This window comes from Macrotis lagotis, chromosome 1 (genome assembly GCF_037893015.1).
Source record: "Macrotis lagotis isolate mMagLag1 chromosome 1, bilby.v1.9.chrom.fasta, whole genome shotgun sequence".
In the NCBI taxonomy this organism is placed as follows: Eukaryota; Metazoa; Chordata; class Mammalia; order Peramelemorphia; family Peramelidae; genus Macrotis; species Macrotis lagotis.
In genome coordinates, this window is record NC_133658.1 from 620,015,842 (window position 1) to 620,041,393 (window position 25,552).

General features: G+C 35.1%; 1 protein-coding gene across 13 annotated transcripts in view; it reads right to left on the minus strand.

The window, feature by feature from the left end:
* The window catches only part of NCKAP5 (NCK associated protein 5), a 1,109,295-nt gene that overhangs the window by 793,065 nt on the left and 290,678 nt on the right, over positions 1–25,552 (minus strand). The window contains exon 1 of one of the 13 annotated variants that reach the window (XM_074215035.1): positions 3,737–13,441. The exons of the other annotated variants lie outside the window; for them this stretch is intronic. The gene's annotated coding sequence lies outside the window, so the exon portion shown is untranslated. Of the gene's footprint in view, positions 1–3,736; positions 13,442–25,552 lie in introns of those variants that run through there. 13 annotated transcript variants of the gene reach the window in all.

The following is a 25,552-nucleotide window of genomic DNA, read 5'->3' on the forward strand; positions in this document are numbered from 1 at the left end:
ATAGTGTCTTGATCATTACCACAATGTAAATGCCCTTCTAACTATCCACTGCAACAGAGAATGTAAGTATTATTAACTCCTTTGTATAGACCAGAAAACTGAGCCTCATTAAGATTCAAATGGCTTATACAGCTTACTAATCTTACAACTAGGGTTGAACTCATTTTACTATTCTATTTCATTCAATTAAAAGTAAATTCTTAAGTATCTATTATGTGGCAGGTACTATGTTGTGTAGTAAGGGTATGGAGGAAAAAATGACCCTGTCCCCATCCTGAAAGAGCTTATACTCTACTGGGGTAGGGAAAGAACAGGACACAGAAAATTCAACACACATTACATTTACAAAATATTTTTAGGGAGAGAACTTAGCAAATTGTTTGTAGAGGAGATGGCCCTTGACCAAGTACTTAAGGGAAACCTGGAATCCCAAGAGGAGGAAATGAGGAAGGAGTACACTCCAGGCAAGCTGACCAGGCAAGCACAGAGATAGGTGGAACAGCAAAGACATATTTTAAATGTATAAGGGAGAATAACATGTGATAAGTCCAGAAAAGCATACAAGATTTGATTATGAAGCAGCTTAAGCTCTGGGCTCATTCCATGAGCAAGCTCTGGGCTTCCATAGTGTAAAGACATATATAATGAATATATACAATTTGTTCAGTTAAAAGCCTATTTTGCCATTTACATTTTTCTGTTCATTGAAAAGAATGTCCCCCTCTAAACAATGCATAATTGAGCATCATAACATTATAAGGGAAGAGAAATAAGCATTTATATAAATGTCAACCATATCTAGTAACTGTGCTACTTGTTTATAAATGTCTCCTTTGATGCTCACAATAACCCTATGAGGTAGTTGCTGTAAATATCCCCATTTTACAGTTGAAGAATTTGAGGCAAGCAGATAGCAAATAATTTAACTCTGCTCCTTTAGCTGGTAAGTGTCTGAGGCTGGCTTCTGTCTCCATCTTCTGTAATCTATCCATTGTACCACCTATATGCTTAGAGGAATAAGGTCTGTGAATAACTGTACTCCAGAGAATGAAGGAAAGTTTTTTTGTCATCTCCACAGTCAAAAAAGAGCAGTACAAGAGTGGGAACAGTGAGAGTAAGAAGAATGAAGAGTCTATTAATCATGAATGAGGCAGAAACATATTGGAAGTTAATATACTTTGTTCAATCATCCTAGGAAAGTCTCTGAAAATATCCTAATGGTAGTTGGCCAGCCACCAGATTTTCAGGTTGAAATGCAAAACTGACATAACAAACATTGAGTTCATGTTTGTCCATTCACTAGAGGCAGCAAAATGGACATGGGCTGAGATCCAGGAAACCTTGGCCCCACTCACTAGCTACAAGACTCCAAGCATATTGCTGCATCTCTTTAGGGCCCAGTTTTCTCTCTCTCACAGGTCATTTAATACTCTGGAGAGAGTTCTGGGACAACCGAACATGGGGCCATGCAACTTGAATTCAAAACCTTCTGCCACTTGTTATTTGTGTGACTTTAGATAAGTCACTTCACCTCCTTGGGACTCAGGCTTCATATCTGTAAAATTAGAGAAAAAGGATGAGAGATGGTTTGTCTCTAAGAGTCCTTTCTAGCTCTAGATATATGCTCCTATGATTTAAGAAGGATACCAATACCTATCTAATCTATATTTCAAGTTGTGCTGTGATTGTGGCATCACTGTTGTTTGGGGGATGAGTGGAAGAAAAGTCAACCAATTAATTTATTCAGGTAGGGAAACTCCCTATGTAGAAACTCCATATCTAGGCAACTGCTCTGCAGTTTAGATTCTTAGATAGTTGTTCCAAGGTCACTGATAATTTAAGTGACTTGCTTAAGTCATATTATTGATGTATGTGTCAGAGATAAGACTTGAACAACCAACTGCTCTTGTTTAGTTGTTTTTAATCACGTCTGACTCTATGACCCCACGGGATTTTCTTGACTAAGCTACTGGAGTAGTTTGCCATTTCCTTCTCCAAATCATTTTACAGATGAGGGAACTGAGACAAATGGGGTTTAGTGATTTGCCCAGGGTCACACAGCAAGTGTTTGAAGCCCAATTTGAATTTAGGAAATTCAGTCTTCTTGACTCCAAGACCAGAGCTCTATCCACTGTGCCACTTAGCTGCACTCTTGTACCACCAAGCTGGCCCTCTAGTCCCTGGGCTGCCAGTAAGGTATGATTCAACATAAGATAGGATCATAGAGTTAGAACCCTGTGATCTGAGAGGTCATAAAGTTCAACCTTTTAATTTTGCAGATGAGTAAACTGCCCAGAGTGGTAAAGAGGTGAGATGTGTTTAGAGTCAAACATTTTGCCTAGTCTAGATGCTTGAGACATTTGTATACATCTCCCTGACTCTATATCTATTGCTTTATCCACACAGTACTACGTCTCATTTCCTCTCCCTCTCAGTAAAGGATAGTCCTCCAATGCACTCTGCTTTTGTCTATTCAAATTCCCCAAGCATGATTTCTGTGTCATTTATCTTTTCCATCATAAAAAGTAATAATAATTTACAGCATTACTGAATAAAAGTGAGATATATCAGAAATCACTAAGGAGACCTGGAGCACAGTGCCTCCCTAAAACAATCCATGTTGAGCTATTATTTCTCACAGAGATACCTTGCTGTTTATCATCTGCTACAGAAAATTTTTGGGAAATTAAATATAAATATATATATATATATATATATATAATATTTGTTTTCTATTGTGCTCTAAGCTGTACAAAACAATTTCCTCACAGCTATCCTATGAGATATGTTCTATTAGTATGATCATACCCAATTACCAAATGAGGGACTTAAGGCTCAGCTATATAAAAAGGCTTGGCCTTGATCTTATGTTTAGTGGCAGAACCACTTCTCCATACTGCAAATGAAGGCTCCTTTTCCTCTACCCAATTGTCCCAATTATTATTTAGAATAAAGAGCTCCCTCATAGAAAATTGCTAGAGGTTATTTATTTCCCACCACCTTCCTGCTACCATTTGAAGGTGAGTGAGTGAGTGAGTGAGGGACTATAATAAAAGCAGAATGCTATCTCCTTTTTAAAAGTAGACAGAGATAAGTTGGCTGCTTTTTAAGCAGTCTTTCTAAAGCAGAATGTGGCACTTTTCTCACACTGATATTTATTCATTTCTAAACACAGTCTGACAACACCTTAAGCCTATTTCTCTATCTATTTTCATTGACTTGGCTCTTCAGTATTCCCTTTGACTTAAGTTTAGCATGTTTCTTCATTAAGGATCAAAGCTAAAAATATTGCATGTAGTGTTAAGCACCCTTCCCCTGCTCTTTCCCCTACCCCCTGGGACCTATTAGCATAACAGTACCCGTGAAGTTCCATGAGTATCTCTCTATTCAATTGACGTTCATGTCTCTAACCATCTGCAAAGTTCTCGTTGTAAATTAATTCTTATGGGCACCCTCTCTATCTGAGCATTTAAAAATAAAATATGTCTGCTCTCAGATCCCATCACTTGAAGGAGACAGTTTGTAGCACAAATAAAACCAAGCCATCTTTCTCTACATTAGTTTATCTTTTGTTCTGTGCTTAAATCAGGACTAGCTTAGACTATACATTAAGTTTGCTGAGGAAACAGCTTTCTGGGATTAACCCACCTACAAGTTACATGAACATTTTATGACTGTCAGTGCCTTTAGTCAGCAACATGATTTTTCTCAGCAGGGCAAAAAAAAAAAATCTTACCTCTTAGCAATGGAAGGAAGGAAGGTGACCCCAGTTGTGTTATAAGAACCACTGCCGAGATTCACTTTGGTCTCCTCCAGCGTCTGCTCTCTGATCTGAATCATACAGTCAGACCTTGCCTTCCTCCTCCAGTTTGAATGCCCATGTGTTTCTATCTGCTTGTCAATATTTAACTAGTTTGTCAAGTTAGATTACATCACCTGCTCTCAATCCCACCCCTGTGATATCAAGAGGGTGTTCATGCCTGCTGCATGCATATTGGTCAAATATTAAAACCCTCTCAAATAGAGTTATTTAACTATCCTACCTCCATAGTCACTAGAACACCAATTATCTCCAGTTCTTCTGACAATCCTTTCGGTTATTATACAGAACATAAAAGTAGACTAAGTCAAAAGTCACAAGATATTCTGTGTTGTAAGAATGACAACCAAATCACATTGATGCTTTGATTAAACTCCAATCATGGTGATTTGGTTGCTGTGACTTTTGGTTCTCACAAACTATTTTATAAATTGGTAAAGGTTATTTGTGGATAACCAGATCAAGAAATATAGGGCTGGTTATCTAAGTTATGACAACAATGAGGATTCCTTGACCCTCAAGGGTTGACTTAAGCTTCCCAAACATTTGGTTTAGATTGATAGTGTTTGGGGCAGCTAGGTATCACAGTGGATAGAGCACTGGCCCTGGAGTCAGGAAGACCTGAGTTCAAATCTGACCTCAGACACTTAATCATTACCTAGCTGTGTGACCTTGGGCAAGCCACTTAACCCCATTGCCTTGCAAAAAAAAAAGAAAATATCTTTTTAATTATGCTCAGACAGTCTCAGGAATCAGAACTTTCTGGAGATGCAGTTAAGAAGATACAAAAATTTCCGTGCATGTAATTTAAACTGCACAGCAGATTTTGTTGTGAAAATGTAGCTTGGGCTTTGCCTTCATGATCTAAATATGAAGTACAAAAGGGATTGCCTGGGTCCATGATCAAGTCCAAGAAAAGGAAGAATCATTAAAACAATCTTTCCAGGTTAAATGAATTAAATTTGGGAGGAAAAAAAAAAAAACCTTGGTCAAAAGTAAACATGGTTCTATTTCATGATCCCTTAACCTTCCCAAGGTTTTTCTACCGTAATATCCAAGCTCTTAATGAACTATTGCTGAGAATCACAAGTGACAAATATAGGTCCCTGGAGTCACTGGACAACACTGAATAAAGTATTGAATAAAACTTAAGTCTTAAACCACACAAAATTTTTAAAGTTAAAATTCCCAGCAATATTACATTTTACCATGTGAACTAACAGTGTTTCTCTCTCTCAATAGCAGGCATTGCATTCTTTTCTCCTCATTCTCCCTTATGTTTTGCAATACCTTTATTCAAAATAGAAAAAAACCACACAGTTCATTTTGAACATTCTTTGGACACCACTTCTAGGAGTCTGAGAGGTTGCCATCAAAAGTGACAGTGCATCTGAATTGCAAAACAAAAGTATGAGATCTCCACATGACCAACTCAGGAGGCTTTCAAAAGCTCAGAAGCATCTCAGTGTTAGAGGAACTGTGATTAGTCAAAGTATCTAAGATAATTTTCCAGTTTTGATGGTATGCTTTCACAAGAGTTTTTAAGACTAGTTTTTGCAGAAAGCAGTGATATTTTACTACAATGTATTTGTGGCTTTGATGAACACTAAAGTGGCATTTCATAATTTGAATGAAAACAGGTGATCCATAGCTAATGCCTACTCCTCAATTATAACTTGAGAGAACAATCTTTCATTAGCAACTACCAGATACAGAGCATAATTCCCACTTTCTCTTCACATCCATCCTACTCAGGTTGAGTTCAACCCAGGAATAACATGCTTAAAATATATTGAATCGTCTGTACACTTCACTGAAATCACATCTTGAACTCGAAGATTTTCTGTTTGGGTCCAGGAGTTTTCTGAATACACTCTTTAATTTCACTTTAGTACTAGGGATATTATACATTATTAATGGTATACAATTGCTCCAACTAATCATCAAATGCCAAGGGATTCCTTGGGTCCAATTATAATGGATTTATGTCATTAATATTGTAATTCTGATGGGAAGACAAGATGACATCTGACCTTTTTTGCATTTGTAAGCATTTTTAGTGAATCTCAATTGAATTTCACAAATATTGTCAGTATCTATTTGGATGTTAAGATAATCCTATCCTGTACAGCAGGGGGAAAAGGGGGGGAGGGGAGTAATAACTACAAAAGGGACTGGCATATAAAAAGAGAATCATAGAAGCATACAAATTCAGGCCTAGAGCCTTCAGAATTTGTCCCTTATGTACAACTCTAGTTTTTTTTTTTTGATGAATAGTAGAAGGGAGGGAGAATTAAGAACAAGAAAATCTCAGTAAAAAGTTACAAAGCAGGAATTTATTGTTAAATATTTGCTACAGATATCCTTTCATATTAGAAAACAGGATACATCATTTACACATAATAAAAAATATAATTCAATTCAATTTAACAAGTATTGATTAAATGAAGACTGAAGAATATTAAAGTCACATCAAACCTATAGATTTCATTTATGCATAACAGTGTAACTTTGGTTAGGTCACTTTAATCTTCTTAAATTTCAGTTTCCTAAAGTTTAAAATGAGATCAGTCAATACCTGCCTTCCCAGCTTACAGAGCAGCTGCCCTGTTAAAAACTATAACTTTAAAAAATAAAAGATTTTTAAAAATTAAGTAGAGTTGATAAATCCCCAAAAATGATAGGGACCAGAGTGGCACTAGACATTTATTACATAATGTGGACTTTGCTAAAAAAAAAAAAACAAACCTTTTTGATAACACTAGTAAATACCTTTATTGTATTGATAATGCATGCAAATTTCACAGAGCAAATTAGAAAATCTTTTGTGAGTGAACATGACTTTAAGAGGGAGTCAAAAGTCTTTGGAAATCAATCCAGTGATAGGTCAAGTTAGACAACAGTGGTTTTGATAAGAAAAAATGAAATAATGGAGTTAATTTCCTTACAAAACTTTTAAATTGCCTCCATATATTTCACATCATGGAGGGACACTGAGAGAATTTTGAGTCAGAAACTTTTTGTTGTTGTTATTTTTCAGTCAAAAATAACTCATTTTGATCCCATTTAGGATTTTCTTGGCAAAGATATAGGAGTGGTTTGTCATTTTCTTCTCTAGCTCATTTTACAGATGAGGAAACTAAGGCAAAGGAGGTTACAGTGACTGGCCCATAGTCACACCAGCCATAAAGTGTCTGAGGCCAGATTTTATTTTAGGAAGATGAGTCTTTCTAACTCCAGGTCTGATACTCAATCTGCTACACCAATTAGATGCTATCAAGAACATTTAGGTTTAAATAAATTCTCCTTGTGACACTAGGGGCAGCTAGATAACCAACAGATAGAGCACTGGGTCTGGAGTCAGGTAGAACAAATCCAGTCTTCATTAAAAGTCTTTAGACCATGTCTGGATTACCACTTATTAGAGATAGGGCAGATTCTTTTTAAAGACTTCATTGGACTATGTGACTGTTGAAATTCCTTCCAAAGCTGAGATTTGGGGAATGTTTTGATTTATTGTTTTAAGACTGGATATCCCTATCTTACCTAGGATGGAAGAATATCAGCCACTCATGGCCCAATCTCACTACTGATGATCATTGGTACTTTGACTTCTTCCATTTTCTGACAATTTGCTCCTCCTTAGTCTGATGTTCCCTCTCCACTTCAGATTCCTGAGCCATATCATATTTATTCCAGACTTAGTTTGAACATCCAAATGACCTAGCCATACTAAAAAAATTCTGAATTCAAATAACCCCCCAATTTTGCTTCCCCTACAGCAAGGTTGACAGGTATATGTGCCACCATAGTCTAGTGATTCTGTGAAATTGAAAGGAAATTCTGAAAAAGAAGTTTCAGGCATACTTTGAACAACAATAATTTCTTTATAATAAGTAACTTTCCAAATTGACTGTATTGAAAGATGCATTCTCCTTTAGATATTCTGATATTGATTAAAAGAAACTAAGGACAGGAGGATCTGGGTTCAGCTTTAGACAATACTTATTTAGCTGTGTGACCTTGGACAAGTCACTTTTGCCTTGCAAAAAGATAACAATAACAAAAAGAAACCAAAAAAACCACATACCCCATTATCTTCAGTTTGACCACCTATGTAACAGTGCATTAAAAAATTTAAATGCTACCCCAAATGTATGACATTGTATTATACTTATGGTTATCATTTATCTTTCTTGTAACTCTGGATTCTAATACCTGACCTAGGAGATAACTAATCTAGTTGCCATGGTAAATTATTTGAGGACTTCCTAGATAACAGAGTCAGAAGATTCTTGTAGGATATAGGCAGTTATTTCAAATCAAGTGCATCTTTCATAGCCTCTCCTCAGTCAGTATGTATCATACTAAAACATTATCATCCAGTCTCAGCGTAGTTTATCCCTCTTGATATAACAGAAATATTTTGGAACTATATATATGTGGATTATGTGGACTATGTGCACAAGATAAAATAGTTACAGTAGATATAATGATTAAATAAATTCTATAATTATTAATGAACAATGCAAAGATTTCAGTGACTTGTTATAGTCTCACTTCAAATTACATACTATGGGAAAAGTTTCCTTTAAAAAAAGATTTAAGTTCCCATGATGTCATAGTGGCTCTTAAATCTCTGGTCAAAGAATACAAAGTATGTAAACTTGGATTTTTAAAAGTTGCATCTTTATTTTCACGATTGGTTTCTTTTGTAATTTGGTATTTTTATTTTGTACAATGAAAAATATTATTCTGAGAAGAGGTTTATAGACTCCAGTCAGACTGCTAAAAGGTCCCATGATGAAAAAGGTTTAAGAATCCCTGGTCTTGACAGTGCAGCTAATCTCCAAATAAACAAGAGTTTTTGAGTCACTGAAATAATATTTTTCACAACAGATATGCTGTGTAGTTTTCTTAAATGTCCTATCCATTCAAAACATCAAATATCTACTTACTATATGTGCAAAGCTATGAACAGGGTTCTGTGGATATAAAAACCTTAAAAAATATTATCTTATCTGCAAGGAGTTTAAATTCTACTGGAGCTATTTTCTACTTATAGTCATTATTACTAAGCTCAGGAAAGATGCTCCATTAGAAGGCCCAGAAAAGGCCCTTTGACTATAAAACTTTAACTTCCTTAGTTATCATAGACATCAATTATACTCAGTCATGGAATTCATGTTTCATCTCATAGAAATATAAAGAAAAGTTGGGAAAATTTCAGTTAATGATTGACATATCCTTGGAGTGAGAAACTGAGATATCAATATCTGGGATGATAAGAATTGACATAAATAATTCTGTCAAATATAGACATAAACAGGCTTTGATTTTTAGCTCTCTCTTAAAGGTGACAGTCAAACCCAGCAAATTCCATATCATAACTGGGTGTTTTTTCAATTTGTTCCTCTGAATTCCATTCCAAATTAATTTATTGAAAGCTGTTGAGACATTTTAAGTCCCAAGCAGAGGAAGAGGAAATGTTATCCAAAATTCAGAACTCAAGGCTCCTAATGTTGCTTTCCATGGGTTCTTTTGGCTTCACTTCTTCATTTGAAGAACATTTTAAACCAGCTAAAACACATAAGTATAAAGAAGTTGCTACATGTTAAAAATTCAGGGCTGGCAGTTTGAGTTTTTATTTCTTTTATTTTAAAGTCAGAGTTAGGTTGTTTGGGGGAGAAGGGATATTTTTATGGTTTAATCATGTAATACTTAAGCATAAGAACAGAGGAAAAGAACACTCTGCTTAGAATTGGAGAACTGAATTTGCTACTTGTGTGACATTAGGCAAGTTGCTTAAGCTTCTCTGGATTCACTTTCCTCATCTATTAAATGAGGGAGGAAGACTAGAAGACAATCAAGACCCCTTTTGGCTCTCAAACTGACATTACAGAGCTTGTACTCCATTCCAGCAGTTCTTATATCTGATTTCTTTTTCTTTAATTTATATTTTTGGATTTATAGAAAATAATGATGAACAAAATGAGCAGAACCAAGAGAATGTTGTTTATAGTAACAACAATATTTTTTGAGAACAGCTTTGAGTAACAAAGTCATTTTATTTTTATTTAGGTTTTTGCAAGGCAAATGGAGTTAAGTGATTTGCCCAAGGCCACACAGCTAGGTAATTATTAAGTTTCTGAAGCTGAATCTGAACTCAGGTACTCCTGACTCCAGGGCCAGTGCTCTATCTACTGCGCCACCTAGCTTCCCCCAAAGTCATTTTGATTATTATAAAAATGCAAGTTAACTACAAAGGACATTTGAAGGGAGATGCTATCTGTATCTGGACAAAGAATTGATAAATGAAACTATGTATGAAATGGTTTAACATTCATACATATATACATGCACAAATACATACATATCTATGTGTCTAATGGTAGCCATCTCTAAAATGGGGGAGGAGAGTGAAGAAAAAAGGGGGCAATGCTGTATGATATTATTATTTTTTATTTAAAAGGAATAGCAGGTTATTCATAATGAATTTGCAATTTCATGTAAAATCATCTTCCTCTTCTACTATATTATAGAAATTCTTCTTTTACTTTTTAAGTTCAGAATAAAATAAATAAAATTAGGGAGAAAAAAAGTCTTTCCTGATGCCTTTTGTTGTTACATTGCATTAATTTTCACACAAATTTCTCTCCCTTCATTTCCTCTCTCCCTTGTAGCATAGAATATAAAACCAAGAACACTGTAACCATATCTGACTGTTTATGTAGCTTTCCACAACCATAGACCCTTTCTTCTTTAGAAAAGTGAGCACTAATTCCTTGTCTATTCTCCCATACCAAGACATGTCATTAAAATTACTCAAAATTCAGCTTCATTTTAGTGCTTACCCAATTTACTTTTTTTAAGAAATTAAATATAATTGTTATAAAGTATCCCTTTATCATTAAAAAGACTAAACTGTAGATTATAGTAAATTTAAATAATCAACATTTTATGTGTCAGGAACTTTGCTAAGTTCTATATTTATAAAGAAAAGCAAAAACAGTCCCTACTCTCAAGAAGTTTACAGTCTAACAGAGGAGATAGAATATAAATGAGTCAACTTTGAATGATACAGAAAAATAGAGAAAAGCAAGAACACAAAAGATATTATTGATGCATGAGGATTTTTCTAAAATTTGAAAAAAAAATATAATTTAGGAATAACAAATGGCTCTGAGAATAAACAAGTTCACCAAATACCTGAGTCAGATAACAATCAAGCACGGAATCTTTCTTTTCATTACCCTTTGACTTCAGTCTCAACTTCTACAATTTAGGTAGAAAAACGGATTTTCTTTAAGGTCCTAATGCTGTCCCTTGTCATAGCAAGAGCTCATTAAACTTTGAATAGTGAATATCATGGAGTTTACAGTCAAACTGTGGGACTAATGGTACCATATTATTGGTATCACACAACAAACTTAACATTATTATATTTTCATGAGGAACAATAAAAAGTGATCATCAATTATTTACATAGTCTTCTCAAGCCATAGGATTAAAAAACAAACCAACAACAACAAACTTAAACCAGAGGAACAGAAATGGTTCATTACCTCAATAAAGAGTTTGGTCAAGAAAGGCCTAACAGAACCTCTAAATCTTAACTTTCAGATCTTCTCAGTGGGAAATAACTAGGATGCTCTATAACCTTATCAATGCCTGCAACTGCCATTACAGACAGAAGACTCTATTCTTGTGAGCTACGACTTGAAAAACTGAGTCAGCTCCATACCCAAATATTCACCAATTTGTTCATGGAAAATAGATAAATTGATGGAAAGGCCTGGCACAAAACTTGCAATATCTTGAGTAATCTCTTTCAAGTATGGAAAAGATGGCTTGCTTTGCTTCTTTTTATTATAAAGGAAAATTAGTCATTCTGTCAGGAAATAGGACTAGATGATGTTAATGGTCTTACTGTTATGAAAGGCATTAGCAAATACAAAGTTGAATTTCTCTGTTTCTTTCTTGCCTCAGTTGTTAGTTTTCAATTATTTGGAGAGAGAGATGAAAACAGAATGAAACTATACAGTATTTAAAAAAGAAAAGAAAAGCAATTTCACAATGGTGTCTCTGCTAACTTAAAGCATGGCAAATTGGATAGGAGATTTGAGTTAGAATGAGATCAGAGTTACTATCCTCTCTCTCTGTGTACCTTAGTTTGCTCAATCTGTGAAATGAAGATAGAAATTGTAATATTTCAATGAATGTTTTGAAGATCAAAAGAGATAAGGTGAATGAAGTACATTATAAACTTTATATTACTATATACAGGAGTCATTAATCTTGACATCATCATCACAAGTGTTACCATTACAGTTACTAATAGATGTTTTGTTACACTTCTCTATAGAGTAGCTGGTTTTATTCTTTCCCTGCTATCTCAGCAGAAGTCTGCTACAATATTTATTACTTCAATATAGAAAAAAAGATTACTTTGTTAGGTCTTATTCTTTGTGACACAGCTATTGAAAGTATATCCTGCAAACCATGTTGGTTCAACACAATTCAATTCATTCAATTCATTGTTTTTAGCCAAGTATTTCTAGAGATGTATTTACTTGGTAGTACAATGCTAGGAATTGTGGAGAGTGCCTTCAAAATTGCCCATTTTTAAGACTTAGAGTGAATAAGTTATTTTGACTATTATAAATACACAAATTAACTATAAAGGACATATAAAGAAAGACACTATCTGCATGCAAAGAAAGAAATGATAAATAGAATGGTAGTCATCTTTATGGGGGGGAGGGTAGGTGATCTAGAAGAAAAAAAAAGAAATTTCCAAAATAATTATGTTGCATATTTGAAATGAATAGCAAGCTCTGTGTAGTAGATTCATAGTTTCATGTGCAATCAGCTTTTTTTATTCTACTATGTCATTGCAATGCTTGTTTTATTCCACAAATTAAAAATAAAATAATTTTTTAAAAGTCATAGCTGTAGAGCTAGAAGGGACATTGGATGCCATCTCATCCATCTCCCTTTAGAGAGAAAGACTAGAAAGTATGAGTGACTTGTCCAAAATTTATGCAAGTAATGAGACAATCAGGATTTAAACTCAGAACCTATGACTCTAAACCTAAGGGCTGTGTCTATGGCACAATACTGGATACATATGATACAATGAAAATAATAATAAATAAATGAATGATTAAGTAACTGGCATGAGAAATACACACATTTTATAGGTGATCAAAACAGGGAGATCTCATGGTGGGCTGGAGTCATTAGGCAAAGAAATACCAGGGAAATGATACTTGAGGTAATTCTTAAAGAACAGCCAGATTCTGATAGTTTGAGAAAAAAGGAGATACCATTTCAGGTAGGGAAATGTCAAGCATATAAAAGTAGGTCAGTGGAGATGAACTAGGGTTTATGTTGAGGAGAAATGAGAGCCAAGACTGATTCAAAGAATTGAATTGTCAGACCTACAAAGAATATTAGATATGATTACTCCCACCCTCTTTGCCTTTCTGTAAATCTTTTTACCTTCCTTTGACAACTGATAACCCACTATTGATGATGCTTCATCAGTCTGTTTTGGAGAACAATCTCTCTCATTGGACATTTGGAAATTAATTTAGATTAAACTTATTTTCTAGTAACTTCTTCCATACATATATATATATATATATATTATGTATGTTATATATATATATATTATACATATATAATAAATATGTGTGTATGTGTGTTACAAAATCATCAAACAGTCATTTAGGAACTATTGTATGCTGATTATTGGTCTTTAGAGATGTAGAGATGTAAGAAGACATACATGAGTTATTTTGGGTCTGATCTGTAAGCAAATGATTAACCTCAAGAGACCAGGGTCAATCAGTTTATACCAGAGAAATCCAACACTTAGAAAAGCTTTGGAGCGGCTGAGTGGTGTAATGGATGGAGCACCGGCCCAGGAGTCAGGAGTTCCTGGGTTCAAATCCGACCTCAGACACTTAGTAATTGCCTAGCTGTGTGGCCTTGGGCAAGCCACTTAGCCCCATTTGCCTTGCAAAAACCTAAAAAAAATAAAGCTTTACTAGAGATTCCACTAAATTATGCTATTGGGGCAACACACATCTAACAATGTACTAATAAATCAAGAAGAAGGAAATTGAATTAAGGCCAGCACAACCTTTGAGAGACTGGAAGAAGTGAAACAATATCTGTGTGATAATAAACTTTCCCAGAAACCTAAGTCCTAAGAAAATTGCTCCTTAGGTGTCTTAGGGCCACAAGTCTATGCAATCTCTTTATGATTTCGGATCGAAGAGATATTTGGCTTTTACTAACACATTTCAAGATATAAAAGCAATTTAGGAAAGTCTTTGAAAACTTCAAGCTAGAATCTAGTCTGTATAGCAAACGGAAGTTTGTAGTTCTTATGCAAATGGTAAAGTCCCATCTTGCAAACTGGATAGCTTTCTTTGAGAGGCTCACGTTCCCATTATTTCAGAGAATCTTTGGAGGCAATTTCCTAAGCTACTCTTTCTAAAATTTCTAAAGGAGAAAAGGGGTCAAAATATGTAGAAATGAAGAAAAAGAAGTTACGAAGAAAGAGCATAGTAAAAGGGAAATATTGTTGACTGAATCTCAGTTCCATAGATTAGTAGGAGCATTGATTTAGAACTAAAGGTGACCTTGAGTCCAACCACTTCATTTTTCAGATTAGGAAACTGAAATCCCCCCAGAAGGTAAATGACTAGGCAGCTAGATGTAGTGGTTAGATCACTGGACTTGGAGCCAGGAAGACCAAAGGGCAAATTCAACCTCAGAGACTCACTGGCTATAGTGACCTGAGGCAAGTCATTAAGATTCTGTTTCCTCATCTATTAAAAAAAAATTGGCATATTAATGATGCCGTTCTTCCAGGATTGTTGTGAGGATAAAATGAGATTATATTTGCACAGCTTTATATAAATGTTAGTCATATATCATCACACACATAACACATAAGTGGCAGAGCCTCTTTCATCTTTTATCTGTTTAACTCTGGCAAGTCATATAACCTCTGTGGGTTTCCATTTTCTTATTTGGAAAATGAAGAGCATTAGACTAGGTAACACCTAAGATTCCTTCTAGTTCTAAATTTATGATTGTATAACTACTAAAGAAACATTTTTTCTTTTTTCTACAGTACCCAAAGTCATATGTTTATATATATGAATATTTAAAAATATCATTTTATCTTAAAAGTTCCACATTTTGAGAAAATGTGTCAGATGAAAATCCTGACATACAAAAAAAGAAAAAAGTATCTATTGTTTATCAAATAGTAGTATTCCTTTAAACCCCTAGTTTTACTACTTTAAAACACATTTTAAAGTATTTTTTCTATTATGTAAAATTAAACATTCCTTTCTTTCATAGTAAGCATAAATAATGTCTGAATCTTAGTAGTACAGTGGATAGAGGGTCTGGGGTCTGGAGTCAGGAGGACCTCATTCAATTCCAGCCTTGTACACTTGCTAGTTGTGTGATCCTGGGAAAATTACGCATTCCTGTTTGCCTCAGTTTCCTCAACTGTAAAATGATATGGAGAAGAAATGGCTAACCACTTCAATATCTTTTCCAAAAAAAAAAACCCCAAATGGTGTTGTCAGACAGGCAGGACTGAAATGACTGTATTACAATAGAAGCACTGCTAGGCTGTACCAATATGGATTTTTAAGAGAGGAAGCAGAGATCTAATTTAATTTTAATGTAAATATTAATTAATTAGTATAGACTTGCCTGCCCTACCTATGACCTTGCAATCTTTATTGTTAATGCTGTTACAGGGACAGACCCTAGGTAGGTCAGTATGAAATTAAAAATTCTGATCTCATCTTTAGTTTTTGGTTTTTGGTTTTTTTTTTCCTTTTTATAATCATCTAGAGAGGAAATGCAAGGGAAGAGTAGAAAGGATGTGTGGAAAGATTTTGAAATGAGTTTCCTTAACACAATAAGCTAAAAGAATATTTATGCCTCTTTAATCTCAAGCAGCATTTAAATTGACACATCATAGGTAACTACCTCTTAGACATAAAAATCTCAAATTGCTTTGGAAAAAAACAAACAAACATATATTTAGAAATCACTTCACTAAATAAAACAAAACTGTCACCATTGGTGTATAAATTCTTTCCAAATACACACTGAGATGACCAAACAGTGAATGGAAACAGTTGTTTTTTGGTTTGTTTGTTTTCCAACTGAAAGAATTTGAGGCTGAAAAGAATTACTGAAATGAGATACGGAAGGAAAGGGAAAGGAGCACATATTCATGAAGTGTATCAGGTACAGTATTAATCACTTTACAAGTATGCCATACAGGATTAATAGAATTTGGGCCCTCCTGTCCTGTCTTGGTCATTGATAAGATGAATAGAATAAGTCAAGGCATAAGTAAATTTACCCTCCTGAGAATCAAAGAATTTTTGATCTTCCTCATAGGTCAGAGACTCAAAATCAATATTTATGTGCAAAACATTGTACTTGCTACTGTAGAGGATATAAGGTTTAAGTTAAGATTTGATTTTTGAACTGAAGGAACTTAGATGATATAAAGGATCACATTCATTGAAGTCTCTGTTTCTCTGTCTCTGTGTGTGTGTGTGTGTGTGTCACCTTTTGTGACATAGCCAGTATATGGCAGTCAAGACTTAAATCTACATTTTCCTTACCCAAAGATCTGCCTTCTACCAACCATACCACAATTTCACAGACATTGGATACAATGGTGATTTCAAAAATCTCTGTAAATATCTCCCATTAGTACTGAGGATAAGGGAGAGACTGGCAGCCAGCAGAACATCATACAGTCCCCAGAGGCTTGTGTTAGAAGATAAGAAAGCACACTTAATAAACTGAGTAGGAGATAAACTGATATCACACATGCTTCTTGAAAATACACTCACATCTTTTTTCTCAGCATATCCATGAAATAGTATCCATATGTATAGATTTAGCATTAACTATGAATGGTATTGTTCTCCTTAATTTCTTTGTGCTTTTCCATTCCAGCCTTAGTTCTTGACACAGGGGTGTACCCAAAATATCTTCATTAAATATATCTGATTCCTTGGAATAAGACCAGTACAACACATCCACATCTATTCAAGGCATTCAAGAATCCTCTTTGCAGCTATTCGGTAAATGGTCACTTTGGTGGCATAGAGTGGAAAGTCCATATTTTCTTAAATGAAATTTCTCATTTTCCAGGCTGCTTCCAAGTCTTTAGATTACATTTCAGTTTTCTCCCGGGAATTTTGTACTGGTTTGCAAAGGGAGCCCCTATTGTTTCTTACTCATTAGCTTCTTTCATTGTAATTCAAGAACCAGTGAATATACTGGCTATTCATTGGTACCTTTCAGTGGTCATGAAAATACCAAGCCTGACCTCAAGTTTCAGTATGCACTATAGATGGTGGCAGATGCCAACTCCTGCTGGTATGGCAGAAAGTAGAGTGCACGCTGATAATATTCATGCAGCATGCCGATCACAAATATTTACTTTTTTCCTCCACAGAAATGCCAGGGGACACTAGTGTTTCTGTTTGAACAGTGCTATGAAGCAAGGTTCCCTGAACAAGCATGAAAAGCTTTGCATAAATAAACTCTTTTATGATTAACTCTGCCATACATCATGCCATAGAGGTTTTTAAAAGAATAATGTTTTGGAGGTAAAATTTACCAAGCTATTTAAATGTAACTCTAGTCCCAAATACAGTCTGTATTTCCCCAATTGTAAAAACATCCTTGAACTGATTTGATCTTTGGTGGAATGTACTTATTAGCCAGTGATAGCCTTTGGGAATATATGAAGCCTTTCTAAAAAATTAAATAAGTGGTGTCTCTCTCTCTCTCTCTCTTTCACACACACACACACACACACACACACACACACACACACACACACACACACACACACAGCTACTGTTTAAATTTTAAGAAAAACAGATACTTGGCCAAGGCAGAACCTTGGCTTCAGTACCTTTGATTTACTATAGAGAGTTCAGATGATTGATGCACATCAGGCAAATGAATTGAAAGTATCTTCATATGAAGCCTGGGGACTAGTCCCATTACCTTTTTATCTTGTTACCATTTTTGCTGAATGTTTTGTGCCAGGCAAGAGTATAGAATGCCTTTTATTCAAAAGTCTCTAAATTATAAATTGCATCAATAGAAATTCTGAGCCAGCAGGTCAGAGGCTATGTTAATCCAAATCCAGGGGTAGCCAAACATTTCACAGGACTTCAACCAAGATGATAATCTTTCATGATTTTAACAGTGAAGAGGGAAAGACTTAGATCTTTCAAATGGAAAGGGCACTCCTTATTTAATCTTCTCCTTTGGTTTCTTATTAAAGATACTACCAGATTGAATTATATCCAAATAATGGTTGTATTTGGATACATTTCTGTTTTCAAAACATGAAAATGAGATTTAGAAAAAGATGGAACAAATTCTGGTGCCAATTTGACTTTTAAAGAACTAGGTGTACATATGAGCTTCAAAGCTCCTACCATACAGAGTTTCTTTTTCAATGTGATCTAGGTTATTCCATTATTTTCATAGCTCAAACTGGGATCTGCAAACTTTCTGTACTCTTCAAGTGAGATGATCTGGAGCTAAATCTGCTCAGTAGGCCATCACATTTTGAACTCTACAAGTTCCTGACCTGGGTTTGGGAACATCTGTGAATAGGCATTCTATCAGCTGGATTCAATCAGTATTACCTAGCCAGGAGGCTCTGCACATTCAGATCAACTGAACTGTTGTCTCCCCTTTGGTCTAGGACACTTCTGCTCATTCCACTGCAGTCTTTAACTGTGGGCTAAAATTGAGAACCGAGTTCCCACTATACTCATGGGATCAGAGTCACATAACTACTGTTGGCTCCTGAACTTGTTTATTGTTCAGTTAGCTCTCTCTTTTTCTCTAGTAGATAGATAGACACATGGACAAACTGATAGACTGATAGACCGACAGACCAAAAGATTCTTCAACTGTAAAACGAACTGAATGAGGAAATGGGAAACTGCAGTATCTGTGGCAAGAAAATATCAAATGAAGTCACAAAGAATAGAACATGACTGAAATAACATATTTGCTATGTGTGTGTATGTATGTATATGTGTTTATATACCTTTCTCAGTCTGACCTGGGACTGAGTAGAGAGTGATGAGTGCTAAAGGATGTTAACTATTCCTGCACCTTGGATTTTAGCTCTCCCCCACATAACTTCTGACAAGTCCCATACTAAATGATTGCTTCCTTCTGCAGACCTCTATATCTGTCTCCCTAAGCTGCCCTAGGCTAGGGAGGAAAAAGATTCACATGACTTTTCTTTGGTCTTCTCAATCAGAAGAATTTAGGATGATGTGTTTTCTAGAGCCAGGTTATATTTTTCCCTCATACTCTGGTAACTTGACTATGCTCAATAATTTTAAGAGCCTAAAGAGGTCCTGAGATTAAAAGGTTTATGTATTCTCCTCAGTCATCACAAGGAACAACCTTTGCAGAGATGTGACCTGGTGATTGTTCCTACAGTTGCTTAATGTTCAGCTGTTCAACAGCTCTGGTTACAAGGCTAAAGACACATAAAAGAAAATTTTTGCTAGTAAAGTCCTTGATAATGTCAAATATTTCAAAATCAATCTAAATATCATCTTATTAATGGAAATGACATTAAAGGAAATATTTAACCATTTGCTTTGCAGGAGGCCTTCCCATCTGACCTGTAATCACATCCTCTGTTGTGTATTTTTTGCCCTTATAAGAAGGGTGGGTTCTTGAAAGCCGGAACTGTTTTAATTTGCTATTTTTATCCTTAGAATTTAGCATAATGCTTTGTACATAATTAAGAAGGACAAAATAAATGTTTTCTTTTCATTTATTAAGTGGTTTGCCCACAGTAACAGAAGGAACAAATGGCAGAGCTAGAATCTGAACACAGTCAAATCAGCAATTAAGTACTTACTATGTATCAGGGACTATGCTAGAAAAAAGAAACGGGGAGAAGGACATGGAAAGAAGCTAGAAAGAGTGGGCAGAATGTACCTATCTACACAGCAGCACAGTGAGAAACTCTGGAAAGTCAAAAGTGAAGAAAGAGAGAAAGGAAAGATGGTGAGTATGGACCACTCCACAAAATAGAAATTCTGGAAGAATTCCTACAGATATTCTAACCAGTAACAGTGGTCAACCATTTTATATCTCTCAGAATATTCCAAGAAAAAAAGGAACCAATCTTTAGATAGTAAAGGCCTTTGCTCATAATTTACTTTGTACCTAGAATATTCTCTACTACGATCTGTTCGTTTTTGTTCTGTTAATTCAAATTTAAGATTTACTACCATGGCATTTTTTATTTAACACTTTGGTACTGGGTTCTGTGCTGTTTAGGTTAATTTTTTATTATTATTTGATATGTATAAAAGAATGTTTCATATATGTGAATGTCTGTCTCTTGGTCTGTCTCCTTTCACATTCCTTCCCTCCTTTCTCTATCATCTCTGTTTCTGTCTGTCTCCCCCCCTTTGTCTTTCTCTCTCTCTCTCTGTCTTTGTCTTTCTCACTATCTCTTTGTCTCTTCTCTTCTCTCTCTCTCTCTCTCTCTCTCTCTCTCTCTCTCTCTCTCTCTCCTCTCAAAAAGTGGTACAGTGGTTAGAACACTAAACCTAAAGTCAAGAAAGTCTCAATTGAGATCCAACCTACAATATTTATTAACATTTAGCAGCTGTGTGAACCTGGAGAACACTTAACTTAGTATCTTCAACATTAAAATGGATATAACAAGAGAACCTACCTCACATGATTTTTGGGAAGATCAAGTGAAACAATTTGTAAAGTGATGGGCATAGTCTAGCTATTTTGTTATTGTTCATTTATTCATTTGTGTCCAGCCCTTCAAGATGCTATGAACTATAGCACACTCAGGTCCTTTTATCCTCCACTATCTCCCAAAGATTGTCCAGGCTCATATCCATTATTTCTATGACATTTTCTATACATTTTATTCTCTACCATTCCCTTCCTCTTTTGCCTTCAGTCTTAACAGCATCAAGGTCTTTTCCAATGAGTCCTATCTTCTCATTATGTAGTCAAAATATTTCAGCTTCAGCTTCAGTATTTGACCTTCCAGTGAATAATTGATAAATTAATACTAATATTAATATATTATATTAAATATAAATAATAATAAATTAATTTAAGTATTGACTTTTTAATTTCACTGTATACTTGGTCCCCTCTCCCCTACCCCCCCTCCACACACTTATACATATGGTAGGAATTTGCAGTTTTAGGCAGGATGTGAAGGAATTATCTTGAGTTTTAAGGGGGGGGGGGGATTAGGTTATGAGTCTACTTGCATCTCAAAAGCCAGCATCAATGGCCCTTCCCTTTAATAGTCGGTGAATAAAAAATAAACTCAAAGAAAAAGCATTTACCAACATGGCATAAGAAAAGTAGCTACAAAATATCTCCCCAAACAAACTTGGCCTACACAAAGCATCTGTGGGAGGGCACATACATAGGAATATATGAGATTAATACATCTTACAAATCTGGAGCTATAAAACCCCACTATCCTTTCTCTTCTCCTGGGGTCCTGATGCTACTACTACCTCATGGACAAGTGTCTCTGCTTCCTAGTTTCCTCATTTAGGCTCCCTGGGTCTGCTTTTCTCCATTGATCAGCTCTCAATTGTCAGGACAATTCTCTCTTGTGAATGTGGTGAATGAAGTCTCTTCTCTTCTGCAGGAGATATGAAGCTTAAAGCTTCAATACTGTCTTTCTGTGTCTATGCCTATCTGTAGAATGTCTCTGCTCTCTGTGGAAACAGTATCTTCCATCAGGTAAGAAGTTCTGAAAGATACCATTTCCAATAGGGATAAGAGCTGAGTGGGGAGCAAGGAAAGAAAATACCCTCCATCCTTTAATAGGGATGGAAGAAGTCACCCAACAGAACTATTTCCTGACTCAAACTTTTGAACTCTCATTTGAGACTTGGGTTTTGCAAACTTAACTTTCTAAAGATGTCCAATGATGAGTTCAGTCTTCCCCAGGCAATGATCAGCTACCCTTTCAATTTAATCAGAGAGTATCTTAATAATTGCTAGAGGAATGACAAGGTCACATACACACACATACATATTTTAAATATATAACTCGTTAGCTTATAAATGTCTTGGCATTGTTACTGAGACCTTCCTTTCTGTGATTAAAACAGCAATGTGGGGGAGATACAATATAATATGATATATGTATGTGCACACTATGTATGTTTAGAAGTTACTTGGTAAAGCTTATATAATCATCCTTGTAGTTAGGAAGACATGGGTTTAAATCTCCCTGACATGTATTGTGTAACTCCAGGCAAAGCAACTAATGTCTCAGTGTCTTAGACAACTAAGAAGCTAAATTGTGTAAGTTTCTCATCTGCAATATAGCAGAGGTGACTTCATCACTTGGACATCCCTACACTAATGAAATCACATTCCTGGACAGAGAACAAAGTGTGTGTGTCTGTCTGTCTCTCTCTGGTTCTCTTTCTCTGTCTCTGTTTCTTTCTCCCTATCTCTCTCTTTCTCTCAGTGCTGGTTAGAGATCATCTCCATCCTAATTAAAAACAAATTTAAAAATCCTACAAGGTCCTGCAGACAGTCAAGAGTTCATAGAATTTCAAGCAGAAAGCAGTTTTTGTGGAGAATGACTTTTGTAGTCCTATTAAAGGACATATTTGTGTGTATAGCCTCCAGCCAACTCAAGGACACCAGGAGTTTTGAGAGTGCCCCCCCCCCAACTTCACTTCTGCTGTGGCGGCCCCGGATCAGATTTCTCTATTCTAAAACTCAAGAGCTGAAAAGCTTTATACCTGTAACCAAAGAGTGTTTTTCTTTCAAATTTTCAGCTTCTGGCTGATTCCCTTAAGGATTGGGTTTTCTTGTAGTATTTAATACAGATAGCTAAAGCTCAAATGACCCTACATCTTGTAGCAGAGCTACACATCCAGTAGGGGGCATTGCCTCCAAGAAGGAGTAGAGACAAAATCTAAAGATAATCTGTTCAATGGCACATAGTGGCAGCATTGAAGTCTGGATGCAACTTCAAGGGGCGTGATTCATGGAAGTAGATATTTATATATAAATATATGCATGCAGGTATACACATACATATCTATCTATGTATCAGAAGTGGCCAATTCCTCAAGTTTAGCGATTTTTATTCTTTTGAAATTTTCTACAATTCTTAAGCTGACATATATATATATATGTATATATATAGAGATTATACATATATATACACAGACACACACACACATATATATATATATATATTGTGATATTCTTCCTTAGACCTAGGCTACTAAGGGACACATTAAGTTCTAACTGAATCCAATTAATTTTTTAAAGAGTAAACCTGTTTAAAGCAAAAGGATAGACAGCATATAGTATGAAAATATTTTTCTCTTCTAACAGGTTTTATAATTCTTTGAAAGGAAAAAGAATATGTCCCTTATGTGCAAATGCACAACCCTAGTAAGTAGAAGGGTGGGCTACCATTCACTGGAGGTCTTCAAAAAGCTAGATGATCATTTATCATTTAGTAGACATTCTTTTCTTGGAGTCTTGAATTATATGGCTACTGAGGGACCTTTCAACTCTAAAATTCTCTGATTTAATTATCCTGAAATCCCATACTGACTTTTTTACTTGGTCACATCTAAATTATTTCTGAGCTCTTTCCTAGCTTTACTCCCTTTCAATGCTCATTCGACTTATGTCCTCAGATTAACCATCGGGCAGTGCCACTGAATACACTGACTTGAAAACTTGAGTGAAGGAGACTACTGAAGTTAACTCAAATATTAATTTTATATTTTCCACATTCTGTCCTGGGGAAAAATGAAAACAAGAAGTTATAAATAATTTATGTTAGAATAACCTTCTGGGAGAAAAGGGTTAGGATATGGAGTCCTGTATCAGATGAAATTTTAAAAGGAACTTCCAATACAAGTTGTCAGCTCCTAAAAATGAAAGCTCTTCTGGATGATAGGCTATTCCATTGATCATGCTATACATGTAGTGCTAGGCCAGCTAGAAGTCAGACCAGAATTTGAGGCCAAAGAACACTAAGTACAAAGGGTCAACAGAGAATCATATTGGAAGATTGACTCATCGATAAGGCTACTTTACATGTACAATAATTTTGTTCTTCAAGGAGGGAAGAAAGATGAAAAAGTTCAAAAAATAAGCAGAGAAAATAAAAATAATTTTATGACATAGATATAAACTCATTGATACAGATTACCTACATAACACCTATGATCATCACATTCACTCTTATGAACCTTTTCCTCTTTTTCTCTACACTGCTCTTAATGTAATCTTCATCATATGACCACTTGCTTTCATCATTCCCCAAAATTACTCTGTTGTTTTTATATTCTGATTCAAAGATTTTTAGTAGTTCCTTCTCTTGATAGCATTTATACAGTCTGTTCTGCTGTAATAACTTTATCAAAATTCAGATACATTTGACATTGAGGAAAATGTGAGATTCCATTCTACACATACATATGTGTAGAATGGAAAAACTGAAAGAAAGAATGATTATAAAGTAAACCAAAGCAGAGAGACAGGATGCACTGTCTCAGAAAAGACCAAGTAATATGTATAAGGAGGCATTTATACTTATTTCAAGTAAATAACAATTTAAAACATCAAATGTAGATATTAATATTATTAGGGGCTAGCCCTGGAGTCTTTACAATATTCCTGGGGGTTGGTTCGTTTTTTTTGAATCTCTTTCCGGGTGAGATTGGTAGATTTTCTCAATTTCTCAATTTCTCAATTTCTATTTTGCCCCCTGCTTCTAGGATATCTGGGCAATTTTCCTGTAGGAATTCTTTAAAAATGACTTTCAGATATCCCAATAATTTTTAAATTATCTTTCCTGAATTTGTTTTCCAGATCAGCTGTTTTTGCATCAATGAAATGTTTCACATTTTCTTATAATTTTTCATTCGTTTGGTGTTGAAGTATTGTGTCTTGACTAGTAAGTATTTAGTGTTTGTGCTGTTACTATCACCTCATTTCCAGGACCTGAGTTCAAATCTGACCTCACAAACTTAATAATCACCTAGTTGTGTCATTTAGCCCTACAGTCTTGCAAAAAACAACAACAAGAAAAAAGAAATTAATATTATTTTGATTGACCTTAAAGGATATGTTTTGTCTCTTAGATTCCTACTCTGTTACTCTAGACTACAAAAGAAGCATCTTTTTTTTTAGCTTTTGGGTTCAAAATGTGAAATGTAGGTGAAGCTATCAGCTATTGTTATATTATCAATATTGTAAAGGGCAAAACCACTTTGAAAAGCATAATTCTAAGGATTGTTGATAACACATATTAACTCCCTCCCATCCCAGCAAGAGATGGACTCTAGATAAAGAACAACACATAATTTTGCATGTAGACAATGTGAATTTTATTTTTCTCAATTATACATATTTTCTGTAAAAGTTATCGCTTTTTTCTTTTTTAATAAGAAGTTTACACAAAAAAAAACTCAATTTAAGATGTGACTTATAAGAGCTATGTAAGGGTTACAAAAGGAATGAATAGTAGGGTGTTTTCGGGTTTGCATATATTCAATCTGTATCTACACCATCTTTGCAACCTTCTCTCCTGACAACTCCCCTATATATCATTGATCTGTTCTT